At 41.3% G+C, this 14,239-nt stretch overlaps 1 long non-coding RNA gene across 1 annotated transcript in view; it reads left to right on the forward strand.

Annotated features, from left to right (window-relative positions):
• The window catches only part of LOC131743559 (uncharacterized), a 388,810-nt gene that overhangs the window by 258,533 nt on the left and 116,038 nt on the right, over positions 1 to 14,239 (forward strand). The window lies entirely within an intron of this gene.

A 14,239-nucleotide genomic window follows, 5' to 3' on the forward strand; every position in this document is an offset into this window, starting at 1 on the left:
CACCCCTCCATTCACCCATCATCCGTCATCCATCTACCCAACCACCCATCCATCCATCCATCCATCTATCAATATTTATCATAAATTCTATATAGTTTAATGCCTACTGGGGAAATTTAACTGCGCAATGTATGAAACATCAAAAGCTACACAATTTATATCCAGAAGATTTTAAATATAATGTTTCCTAAAATGTCACTTTTTGAAAACGTTGTTTCAACCCAACTCAAGTTTCTTTGGTGGCTGGGGCCTGTGTACCTATAATAATCTTCATAGTTGGTGGACACAGTCCTTGTACATTTAGAATTTAACAGTTTGGAGGTGGAGTGTTGATGAGCTCTGGTGATGCTGTGGACGTGGGAGTCTCATGGAGTCCTAAATGCACAATGGGCATGTCAGAAGTAAATGTATGTGTGCCAAGTGAGATGTCACACAGAGTCTTGCTGACAGTGTTTAACGCATTTAAAGACATGCTCTGTGCTTTTTAGAAAAACCCATAAAAATCAGAAGGTTACTCACACTGTAACTTTATATGTTGAAACATATCAGACATCCTATCCTGATTGTTTTACTTACACCTTGTGTCTGAAAGTTCTGCATTCATGCATGTAAAGTATGAGAAAGGAAACTGGCTTACAAACCTTTAGTGAGGGCTTTCTATCTTTGCAATTTTCTTTTAGGCAGCATTATCTAGTAGCTAAAGCTGGAACACTGATTTTAAAAATGGGTTTTAAAAATGATTTTAGAAATCATATATTTCACAATACCAATTTTCCTGAGGTAGACTTAAGCTAAGTGGATTTGTTAGAAAGAATAATGGCTACTAGTATTTACATAGGTAGCTTAAACAAAAGTTTATGACGGAGTTTTTTTTTGAGTGGTGAGCGTCTCAAAACATGGGCATTTCTTCTAACTTTTTACACTAGCTTAATGGACTTGAAGAAATATTCTCCTTTTTGTAAAGTAACAGATAAAACACACCTAATATTTTACAAAAAAGAAATGGTTGAAATAGAGTGGTTTGCTTTTTTGAGTAAAAATATTGAAAAAAATTAAATGACTTTTTTGTGTGTGTGGCACACGGGGCTCTCACTGTTGTGACCTCTCCCGTTGGCGGAGCGCAGGCTCAGCGGCCATGGCTCACGGGCCCAGCCCCTCCGCGGCATGTGGGATCTTCCCAGACCGGGGTACGAACCCGTGTCTCCTGCATTGGCAGGCGGATTCTCAACCGCTAGCACCACCAGGGAAGCCCTATATGACTTTCTGACAAAAGTTTTTACCTTGATCTCAGAGAAGCATGGTGTTTTCAGTAGCTCTTCCTTTACAGTCTGGGTTTACATCTCTCGCTTAGCATCTCTACAGGGCCATAACCTCAGTTTCTAATTCTCCTCTGAAGGAGTGGGAGAAATCTTCCCAGTGTACGTCTTCCTCCGAGCTATCTCCTGGGGTTGTCTGTATCCATAGCTGCCAAGTGGTGAGGGAAGACGGATTGTAGAGAAGGCTTTGATCAGGGCCACATATTCACCCAAACCCAGAAACACACCGTCCCAGCCGTGTGTAGCCAGCGTGGCACTGCTGCTAATTCCTCTTATTACCTTAATAACTGGAGAACCCTGGAGTAAAACATTTTTTTGTTGTGAATTTAAAATGGCAATATCTTGGCTTTGATGCTGTCAAAATGAAATCTGCATTACCAAAACCCCGTGAGCAAGAAAATTAATTGTATTTGTACAACCTTTTTTCTTAAGCAATCACCAACAAATTATGAAAGTACATGGAGTCTTATTTGGGAAATGATTTTTGGCTATTATCTCAAATGGAGTGCTGCTAATTCTGCTGGTCCAGACAATGTGCTCATTGCTATACTTCTTAATTCTACTTTATCTCTCAGAGATGGAATCGTATTAAAATCTTTTGAAAATAAAACCAAACATTGTTTAACTGTTAGATTAACCTTCACTGAGTCAGTGAGATTCCTAGTGAATGAATCCATTGTATTATATTTGATTTGACTTTATAAAAACAATATCAGAGCTAACTGACAATTTAATGGAGGCTTTGCAAGAACTACCTTAGTGTTTTTCCCTCGTCTTTTTGTTTCAAAATTAGACTGTGGCTCAGTTTCTGCATAACCTTTCGTTTAAGCCCCCTTTCAAAGTGCTGGGCCAGCACTGGACAGCCCCTGGCTATTAAAGAGTAAGTTCTTATTTGGGCAGTTGGCCAAACTTGACTGCAGTGGTATCAGTTGTAGGTATATTATTGTATTCCTTTTACTAAATGGCACGTCACTTTTTCTCCTCCAGGAATTTTTAGCAAGTGGTTAAAAATAACCTTTAAGAAAGGTTAAATTACTTCTGAGGCCTAGCCAAACCTTTTGGATAGAAATCTGCATCCATCATACTCAGATCTGTCAAAGTAAGTCTAGTGAGTAGCTCAGTAGACATAAGGTTGAATTCAAATGTCACTGCACCATGTTTCGTGAAAAAGTGGCTGGACGAGGTGACCTTTGCGTGCCAGCGTTCCATTTTGTAGTTTTGAAAGGTAGGGAAAAGCTAGTCCATGAAATTATACAGTATTAAGGCCCAACTTGAGAGCAAAGACAGATTCAAATTTTAATTCTGAAATTGTCAGCTATGTTTGAGAATGAACATACATCGAATCACCTCTTATATTTTCATTCCATCTTCACCTGAAACTTACTTTTAAGAATGAATAATGTTCACTATTGGTCAAGAGGGTGTGAGTTTAGTGATTATTAAAAAGAGCTGTTTAAATAATTCTCCATTAAACACTTGTTTCTTGAAAACATACTGCACGTTCTATAATTTTGTTTTGTTGTGTTTTTTTCTTCCTGTTTTATTGAGATGTAATTAACATACAGCACTGGATAAGTTTAAGGTGTACAGCATAGTGATTTCTATTCATTCTGTAACTTTGAACGGTGGCTATTAACCTCCCCAAGGAAATTCTCTAATTCTAGAGAACAACAGGAGACCAAGTTAACAATTAGTCATTAACAATAAGTGATAATAAAGAGCATTCACTGTAAAGAATCTCAATGGAAATTACTTGAAGATGACCCATTCCATCTTTATATACTTGTAAAAAATGCAAGAAGGAGCTGAATCAGTTTCCATAGGACCGGTGGGAAAAATGGTAGTATTCTCATTCAATGAGCACGCTTTATACATCTTGTGTACACAGCTATTTATAGATAGATTCTCAGTGTGCAAACCTCAAAACTAAAAAATTCCTTTAACCGGTGACATTCTATCTAAATAAGCCAAAACTCTTTTGAAAGAGGTGCCTGCGGAGAACAGTAGTTTCATGTCTTTCAGCTTTCTTCAACACCCAGGGGATTTAGATAAACGAATTTCAGATGCTTTTTGCTCCTACCTTTAGCTTTCTCTTCCCCACCACCTCTTTCAGAACATATTCTAGGGACACGTGTACCAGCTGAGCATTTCTTAACTTTAGAGATGAAGCCATCGCTCCCATGGTTAGTGATAATCTTATTGTGTTCTGGATGAAGCCTTGCACCCGGTGGGTGGAGGGTAGAGCCCCCGCAGGCTCTGGCAAGATTGTCCTTATATCTATGGATTCTTCTCCTCTTACACCCTCCTTCTGGGTGCTTTTATCCACACTCTTGGTTTAAAATACCGCCTATATGCTTATGATTTGCAAGATTCTCCCTCCTGCTATGCCTCTCTTCTGTCTAAAGACTGAAATATGCATCAATCTACTATCTCCACCACAATATGTCAGAGGGGCCTCTTTCCTCCTGCAAACTTGATCTTCCCATATTTCCAAATTCAGCACAATTTAAGTTCCCAAGCAACATCTGGGAAGATACAGATGTCATATTAAGTTAAAAATCTGTGTCTCCCACTTCAGATACATTCCTCATCTTTTCCACCAAATCCATTATGTTTAAAACCTAGGATAATTTGAGATGATGTGTTCTCCCTCATATCATGATAGCTGGCCAATAAGTCTTGTTGATTTTACCTTTGAAAGATTGAAAAAGTAGAATAAATATGCACTATTTGTTTCTTTAAGACTCACCAAATAATTAACTTGATAAAAACAGGATATAACAACATAATTAGTTACAACAAACAACTGTTGTAGAAAAAGGATTGGCAAACCATGCCTTGTGAGAAAAATCCTGTCTGGTCATCAGTGATCTTTTAAAAAATTTGTTTTAAAAAAATGTATAGCATGCAAGCTAAGAGTGGTTTTTACACTTTTAAAGGGTTAAGCGTGTGCGTGCGCTCACGCACACACACACGAGGAGGAATATGCAACAGGGACAATATCTCTGAAAAGCCTAAAATATTTACTATCTGGCCTTTTACAGAAAAGTTTACCAACCTCCACTGTGGTGGAGTAAGAAGCTAAGCTTCACAACCCAAGTTGCTAGTTGGTACATTATTACCAAACCTTATAATAAACAATTTAGAAATCTGAATTCAAACTTCCTCACGCAGATGGGATCTAGTATACATAAGATTACATTTCTTCAAATATTTTGCAGTTTGTTTCCAAATACTGATTATAGTAATAATATTTTTCATCCAATCTTCTAATGTCGTGGGATGAATTAAATTTGCCGTGAATACACAAATCATACTGAGACTGTATTCCGGATGCAGCTGTAAAAACTTGAAAGAGAAGATGAGGACAAAAATATTCAAGGTAACTTAGTAATTTCAAAATGAATTAAACACTACAGTTGTCAATTTCAAAGTGGACAAAATTCCACCAGGTGTCAATGTAAAGTCATTGTGGGATATGCTTTAGGATATGACCACTAATTAGTCGTTTATTCCTTTATCAGCAAATCAGTTAAAGAGCATGTGCTTTGTACCAGGGATCATGCTAAGTGCTTTCTGTTAAGGATGGAGGATGCATATAAAAATATTTGTCACACGATGAGGTACATGCGCTATGAGAAGCGTGAATTAGGTACAGCAGTGGGAAGAAGAGGACAGATCACCTTTGCTGGGTGGTGGCACACTAAGAGTGTCCATGTAGGATGATGCTTGAGCTCAGTTTTAAAGAATGAGTTGGAATTAACCAGCTGGACCAGTATGGGGAATGCGGGATAACGCTGGTAGAGGGAACGGCGTGAAGCGTCCCAGGCAAGAGACAGGCATAGGAATCAGCAGGGCAGGTTAAAAGCCGTAGTACATCGGGGATAAATAGAATGTGTTTGTGCAGATAGGAGAATATCAAGGTACGAAGCTAAGGATCCTGATCACACAAGGGTCATTACACTAGGTAAAGGGTTTGGAGTTTCTCCTACAGGCTACGGAATAATCGTTGGCTAATATGAGTTGAGACAGTAATATGAAAATTATATGCAACATATGTGGTGCAGGGTGGGGCAAGATGAACTGCAGGGCAAGAAATAAGGAACCAAACTCATCTACTTATCGAGAACTTTGAGGAGAGTGGTAGGATTGGAAATTTGTGGAGGATGGGATTAATAGGATTTAGTGATCCATTTGGCTTGGGAGGCACCAAGGATGCCCCCCCAGGCGTGGGACCTGCACACGAGGTGAACGGTTAAGGCAAAGGTCGGCAAATGGCAGCCCCTGGGGCAAATCCAACCTACTGGCCATTGTTGAAAACGAGCTTGTATTGGAACGCAGCCATGCCCATTCATTTATGTATTACCTGTGGCTGCTTCTGGACCGCGATGGCTGAAATGACTGCTTTCGTTGAGACTTTCTGCTCACAAAGCTGAAGACATTTACTAGTTGGCCCTTTACAGAAAAAAAGCTTTTGCTGATCCCTGGGTTAAGGCATTAGCTGAGGCAAGGAATTTTGACATAAGAACGGGTTGGGGTAATAAGACCAATGTTAGATGTGCTAGGTTGTGATGCAGGTGGCACCGCTGGGTATATTAGGCTGCGGGTTAAAATATGAGTGGATTAAATTGCAAAGAATGGATCCCAGGATGAGAAGGGAAGAGGTAGGCATTGGAGTAAAATCCTGGGCACCTCTCGGACCTCTAAATGGTTCTAGCCCACCCGACATGGAAGGCCTAGAATAGGTAACGTGTATTGGGGACAACACCTATGACCTCTGGGGTACAGATCGACTGGACCCTGCTCAGCTATTTCCACAGGTTCCCTTGGTTCCTCCTCTTCTCTCTGGGCTCCCATTTTGCTGGATCTCCTTCCGCGGCCTCCTAGCCAGACCCCGGGTCCTCAGTTGGGCTCTGCCTTAGGTCTTGGTATTTTCCCTCTAGCCATGTTGCTTCCCCTCTGGCCACAGTCATTTGTAGCTGCAGGTAAAAGAGTTCCTGCTCTAACGAGACCCTGTCCATCCTTGTTCCCTGGCTACCAACCTTGTAGAAGCAGTCAGGGAAGAGGATCCATAAAGGAGCCTGGAGAGATGTAGAGGGACAGAAAGGGTAAGAAACAGAAGAGGGCACTGTCAGAGACCCCAGGAAGGAGTAGTCTCCTATGCCCTGGACATCAACTGGGATAGGGAGCGAGGAGGGGAACTGTAGCCTCGGAAGGTCCCTGCTTTCAGCGAAGCACTGACCTAAGTAACATGCTTGGAAATGACTACACAACTCACTGAGTCCTTTGAGTTTACTAACCTGGTAGCCAACTTGCAGAGGGGTAACATGCCCTCAACCCAGATAGCCTTTTTCCTTTGTCCACAAAGTTGATGTCTAAGATGACCTGGTTTGTTCCTAGAATTCTGGTTGTTTTTCTTCAATTCTAACTACTTAGGACAAAAATCAAATATAGCATCTTATGTGATAAAAATAGCATAAATATTTCCAGTTGTGCATTTTAAAATTTATTTTATTGAAGTGCAGTTCATTTCTGTTATACAGCAAAGTGATGCAATTATATACATATATATAAATATATATGTATTCATTTTCATATTCTTTTCCATTATGGTTTATTACAAGATATTGAATATAGTTCCCTGTGCTCCACGGTAGGTGCTTGTTGTTTATCCATTCAGTAGTGTTTTTCTGGTTAAGGTCTCACTATCGTCTAAAAATCTAAATATATTCATCTCTGCAGAGCAACCTGAGGTAAGTAAGGTACCATGTGTGTCTAACGGAAGCCACCTCCATCAGGAAGAGGTAGAATGCTAAGATTTTGCTCTTTCCTGCACCAGTCACTAGATAATGATCTTCACATTAAAAAATTGTACTCAGAAGTCCCAATAATTCAACCAGGTAAATGAGGCTGCCCAGGGGAAGGGCGAGAGGAGGCAGGAGGGAGGCTCTGAGCCCTGTCCCTGCTGTCCCAAGGCAGCTTATGAGGAAGCCCCCTGGACCCTTGATCTCCGGGGAACATAACTTGAAAATTGCTGCACTAGACCCTGAAGATGTGTATTTTAAGTACTGTAAACTTCAAAGAGCTGGAGTAGCCAGTCGTGTAACTGCCTGAAAAAGAGTGAGCTTGTTTCTTCCTCTTCCAGCACTGTTGTCGTGTGCATTGATACACGGTCTGTATTAAAGACAGACCGTTCTGTAAAGTGATTCCCACTTTCAGTTGTGTGGACACTTCTGGGTCGAGGAGAGCCAGTTCAGCAATGTGGGCAGCCCGAGTTCATCTTCAGGGATTCAGCAGCCCTTAGAGCAGTGACGAATGAGAGTCCCTGGCGGCTTCCCACGATTCTTTCCACATCACACGTTGAATGAGGATGCAGTCTTCTCCCAGGTGGCACCGTGAGTGGGTACCCGGACACTCAGTCAGGATGTCTTGGCACCGACTCTTCAGAGAGAGAAGCTTGGTTCAGAAACAATGTTTTCTACTCAAGTAGAAACTCAAGTTTATCTATATCTATCTATCTATCTATCTATCTATCTATCTATCATCTATCTATCATCTATCTATCTATCAAACTTCTTTGTGTCCCTTTGCGTGTACGTGTTAAGAAAACTTAACATGAGATCTACCCTCTTCACACATTTGTAAGTGCACAGCACAGTACTGTCACCTGTAGGCGCTACTGGATATGGATATGGCACAGGTCTCCAGAATCTATTCATCTTCTGCCTAGCACACAAGGCACTGCTCTCTTGATACTTTCCCAACCCCTCTTGAACAGATCCTAGGTAACAAACAGGCACACCTTTCCGCAGAAGGCTCTGTAGATCCAGGACTGTCTCTCCGCTCTCTGGACGGCACTCTGGGAGGGTTCACAGGGTACAGCATTTTGGGCAAGAAGGCTTTGTCAGCTGTGACTTTGCAGATCTGCAGAGCAGGCGATTAATTTTATTGGAAGGCGATAAACTCCAAACACTGTAAGAAGCCTTCTCCTGGCCTCTTTTTGGGTTTCCCTTACTGCTGCGCAGCAGCCTCAGCGCTTGTATCTGTCAACACCGTAGGGGGCACCGTGCAGCCTGCTGGCTGCTGCAAACTGAGGTGTGTCCTGTAAATACGGATGTTTTCCTAAGCTTCGTCCTGTCATTCAGAATGACGTTTTACTCCGCTTATTGTGGTTAGTTTTTTGCAGGAGAGTTTTAAAAGTGTAACTGCTTTTGTAGTCTGAGGAAGAAAAGGGCATTAAGCCACACGAGAGATGTAGATCATTGTTAAACAGATTTGGGAGGTTGAGAATACTGAAATTTTGAATCGAGATAGTGAGTACATTTAAATGTATAAATTTGTTTCTTTCAATCCTTTACCAAAAAGGGTTTGCAACAATGTAGATAATGAAACTTGAAATTAAATCGATTTCCAAAGATAATGGAGGGAGTTCAAAGAAACCAGGACGATGATCATTGATTTCAGGGGAAATTGGAGACAGTAGATTCAACTATTTGGACATAAAATGAATCATTCATGGGAATAAGTAGAGTAATACAATTCAGGGTTGATGGTACATTTATATTTAATAGTAGTAGGGACGTATAGCTGCCATTGTGATGTCTAATAAACCTAGAATATACTAATATACATTCAAATAAGACTATTATGTACCATGTCCAAAAAGTGTGTTTGATATCGGTCAGCCCCTTATCCCAGATAACTAGTTTTCTTTATAGCAAAGAAAAGATATGAATACAGTAGCAGGACCTATCCATTTCCTCTCTCACTCATCGATTCATTCCAAGATGTTTATTCTGTGCCTGTAGTGTACAAGGCACTGTTCTAGATTTGCAGGGAACAGCTGTGGACACGAGAGTTCTGGTTTCATGATGTGCATTATCTAGAGAAGGAGACAAAGCACAGCAGCCTGATGAATTGTGTTTATGTCATTAAATTTCGTGTAGTGACAAGTTCCATGAAAATAAGAGTCAGAAGTGAAAGGGTGACTGGGGCCAGCACTTAATATAATGAATATGCACAACCTTTTAAAGGGATACTGGACACAAGAAGAAGGGTGGAAGCCAAGGGTCTACTTGGAGCAGCCTCTATTCATGCTGATGAGGAAGATGCAGGAGAGGACAAGCTGATCATCTACAAGAGGGGGTGGCTGCAGGAGCAAGGTTCCCGAGCCAGGGAGGGTGAGGGGAGCTAGGGAACGTGGGGGCGCTTGGCTCTCAACTAGGGCACAGATTGGTCTTCCATTACAACGGGAGGGGAACCCTCGGTGGCTTTGAGCTGAGGCTGGCCACAGTCTTGGTTTTGTTTCAAAGAGCTCTGTCTTGCTGCAATGGTTACACTAGAGTATGTGTGCTTGTACCTGTGATGGGGGCGAGGTATATGAAACAGGAAGACCTCTGAAGAGGCCACTGAAATGGTCCACATGGAAGATGGTAGAGACTGGAATGAGGGTGGTAGTGGTGGAAATGAGGAGAAGTGATTAGACTCTAACAATATCTAGAAGGGATTGCTGACCAGATATGCTGATAGATTGGAAGTTGAGTGTGAGGAAAAGAGGATTCCAAGGCTCAATCTCAAGTTTGTAGCCTGTGCAACTGAAAAAACTTAATCTACCACCTACAGAGGTGAAAAGCATTATAGGAGAAGTAGATGGTAGCAGGAAAAAAGGGTTTTTTTGTTGGGTATTTTAAATTTGAGATGCTTATTAGATATAGTAAAAGTAGAAGTGCTGTGCAGAAGGATTCTTAGAGGCAAGATAGCGTTACGTGTGAAGGTCTATAAACTCTGGAGCCAGAATGCCTGGGTTCAGACAGCCCAGGTGGCTTATCTGTAAGATGAAGTTTATACTAGTGCCCATCTTGTCACGTTGTTGTAAGGATTAAATGACGAATACTTGTAAAGCCCTAGGATGTTGTCTAGCACATACTAAGCATGTTATATCTGTTACACACTTTAGTGGTAGTATCGTTGTTACCAAGACTTTTTTTGGGGATTGACCGCATGAGATAACTTCTATGCAGAAATGCAGTTGCCCAATCCCAACACAGAAGTTTAAGTTTGAGCCCATTAAAATTAAAATCCACATTGTGGTTTTAATCACTTTCCTAATGAGCCTTGTGAGGAAATAATTGGAAGGGCATTGACCCTTTGGTTTGTAGACATTTAGGAGTGGTTTTGTTAGGATGTGAGGACTTTGGACTTGGCTGAATGTGAAACAATTCTCATGCTTCCTGACACATTACCAGTTAAAATTGCTTGTAACTCTAAATTTGTGAACTTTCTTCTATGAATTTTGAGCAGTGTTTTTTCACACAGGAAGCCTTTTCTCTTGCAGATTCTACATGCTTCACCCTTGAATTTGTGTCCAAAGAGTATGTAGTTCAAAGCAGCCTGCACTTGGTTCTGCATATCAGAACCGATGTACATTGGTGGTTTTAGGTTGAATGGATTCATTGAACGAAAGTTCTTTACTGAATAGTAAGACACTATTTGCTTTTGTAGTTGTGCCTTTAAGTTTTCTGACCTAAATGTATGTAGTGTCATAGGCTAGAATATTTATTAGGTTATTTCTTATAAAAGTAATAGAGTGTGGTGTCAAGAATGCGACCGAAGACTCTCCTTTTGAAGTTCATTTATAAGATGATGTTACAGCATTTCAACTAAAAGGTTTCAACATTGCAGGGCCCCATGCATACGTTTGGTTGCCCTAAAATTGGTCCTCCTTGTGAATTTTAAATATATAAAAGTAACAAAATATTTGCCAAGTGTTATAAAAATTAAAACGTTTATAAAGATCTTATTATGAAATGTATTTGGCCTCCCAAATGGTCATGTAACCAGTATAAGTTCTGGTAAAGGCTTGTTACCTTATTTGCATCAAACCAGAATGAGAGCCTAGACTAAATCATCAGCATGACCCAAAGAAAAAGCCTAAAATACTGAATAAAGACTGACTAAATTCAGGTGCTTACTAAGAGTACTTAAAAATGGATTTATAATACTTGCTACAATCCATATTGTTAATGAGCCCTCCCTTGCTGCTCTGTCTAGAGTACGTGTGCTTCTCTATGTGTGTGGTGGGGGAGGCAGGCAGGGGGTGTGGGACAGGAAAGCCTTTGAGAGAAACCATTGCAATGGTCCAGGTAAGAGGTTCTGTTATAGGGAGAATTGTGTCCTCCAAAAAGATATGTTGAAGACCTGACCGCCTGTATTTCAGAATGCGACTCTATTTAGGCATAGGGTTATTGCAGGTGTAATTAGTAAAGTCAAGATGAAGTCATCCTGGAGCAGGGTGGGGTCCGGATCCAATACGACTGGGGTCTTTATAAGAAGAGGAGAAAATAAGAGAATCGGACACAGGGAGACGGCCATGTGATGGAGGAGAGTCAAGTGAAACGGCCACAAGCCAAGGAATGCCAAGGATTGCTGGCTACATCAGAAGACACAAGAGGGAGAGAAGGATTCTACCCAGAGTCCCAGAAGGAACAAAGCCCATGTGACACCTTGATTTCAGACTTCTAGCCTCAGAACTGTGGGGGAACAAATTTCTGTTTTTAGCCAATCATTTTGTGATATCTTATTATGACAGCCCTAGGAAATTAATATAGATATTATTTTATTTTATTTTATTTTATTTATTTATTTATTTATTTAATTATTTTTTCGCGGTACGCGGGTCTCTCACTGTTGTGGCCTCTCCCGTTGCGGAGCACAGGCTCCGGACGCGCAGGCGCAGCGGCCACGGCTCACGGGCCCAGCCGCTCCGCGGCACGTGGGATCCTCCCGGACCGGGGCACGAACCCGCGTCCCCCGCATCGGCAGGCGGACTCTCAACCACTGCGCCACCGGGGAAGCCCCCCTATAGATATTATTTTAGAGTGCTAATACAAGGCAGGCCTTCAACTTTGATTCTTTGCTGAGAGCAACTGCCCTTTTAGACAAACTTCAATGTAAATCACTGCTGGGTACTCCAAAGGAATCAAATGTACAATGACCCAGGGCATCTATGGCAATATATAATCGTAAGCAACTTTATTATTAATGTCTATGACTTATGGACCAGACCCTGTGCTAGCTTTTACATATGTTATCTTAATTTATCCTTTCGTCAAACCCCTGAGGGTTCTATAATTGTTAAGTTTTCTTTTTTACAAGTGAGGGAGCTGAGGTTTTAGAGAGGCTAAAAATCTTGCCCAGGGTCACAGAGCTGGGAAACGGGGCAGTGAAAAGCCAGGATTCAAGGTCAGTCCGCTCTGCAGCCTAACTTCTTCATCTTTACATGTGAAGCCTTCACAATTACAGTCTTGATGTGGGAAAAAGACACTGCAGGTTAATCTTCCTTTTGCCAGCTCCTTTGCTTCCTGCCCTCTCATACCTGTTGGTGACATTCTTTCTCAGATGTGGATTAAAAAGAAAAAAAGCCATTTTTCCAAAAGATCTAGAAGGTCATCCGCCTTCCTGCGACTTAAGATCTACAGTGGACTCACGAGTTTGTTTGAAACGTGAAACATTTTGCTAGTTTCCAGACTTCTCACTTTTAACCCATAAACCATGCAATGCATTTGTGTAGGGGTTTGGGGAGGGGTGCTAGTGGGCAAAAGTTATCTATTCTTAAAAAGTAACTGAGAAAAATATGACTAGTAATATTACATTTGTTGAGAAAGAGAAAACATTTCCGGGACTCTATTTCTAGATTTGGTCACTGTGTGCCATGGGATATTTGACAGAGCCCCCTGGACGGTGAAGCTAGTTTCCTTGCCCTGCGAAATGGGATCTGGCTCTGAAGAATGGGTATCAATTTTGCCGTTGATTTCACCTACTTTTGTGGGAAAACAATTCATTTAAAACAGACTAATAGGGCTTCCCTGGTGGCGCAGTGGTTGAGGGTCCGCCTGCCGATGCAGGGGACGCGGGTTCGTGCCCCAGTCCGGGAAGATCCCACATGCCGCGGAGCGGCTGGGCCCGTGAGCCGTGGCCGCTGCGCCTGCGCGTCCGGAGCCTGTGCTCCGCAACGGGAGAGGCCACAACAGTGAGAGGCCCGCATACCGCAAAAAAAAAAAAAAAAAAAAAAAACAGACTAATAAGATTATCCCCTTAGTTAGAAAAATATTTCTCAAGACAATTCCAGGACAATAAATCTTTCCATCATGTTTATAGAGTTTTACGAATTCCGTAGTTTCTCTTGGAAGCAAATCATTTACTGGCAGGTTCGTAATCGCTGGCATGTATTTCAGGCTATCCATATTTAATGATGCCTTTCATTGTGACTCAAATTCATTTTATTGACTTAATGTGGCATCTCCGTAATATGATCTGATATATTAATACTTTGTAGTGACAGTAGATGATGGTAACCTGTAAAACTTTATATTATTTGAAATCGTGGCCCAACATTTTGGGAAAATGGCAGCAGTAATATGTAGACACACACAGTCGATGATTCAGCTGTATACAATGGCTATTCAAATAGTTGATATCCTTTAATATTACAAAACCCCAAGTCCCCAGACTTGGACAATATCTTTAAGATCAACTGGTAACTCTAACACAGAGATATCTAAGACTCCCCTTTAAAAATAAGGTTACAAAAGGTCAGGGAGCCAAAGTGACTTGCCAAGGTCACACCGGCACTTTTAATCTCTGCAACGCGAATAAGAGTGATTTCATTTAGCAACTGGCTGATGGACAAACAAAAGTCACAAATCAGATTTTGATATTATTGCTCGGTGGTTAGGAATTGACAGTCTGGGTTTAAATCCTTCTCCATCACTTTGGGCAGTTTAACTGTTCAATGCCTCAGTTTCCTCCTCTGTAAAATGTGGTTCACAGTACTACCTACCTCACTGAGTTTATGCCAGAACAATCTGGAAACTGGTATAAATCTTGTTTCCTTTTTATGCTGTCTTGTCTTCTGAACTGGTGAG

This window comes from Kogia breviceps, chromosome 16, assembly GCF_026419965.1.
Source record: "Kogia breviceps isolate mKogBre1 chromosome 16, mKogBre1 haplotype 1, whole genome shotgun sequence".
Lineage (NCBI taxonomy): Eukaryota > Metazoa > Chordata > Mammalia > Artiodactyla > Physeteridae > Kogia > Kogia breviceps.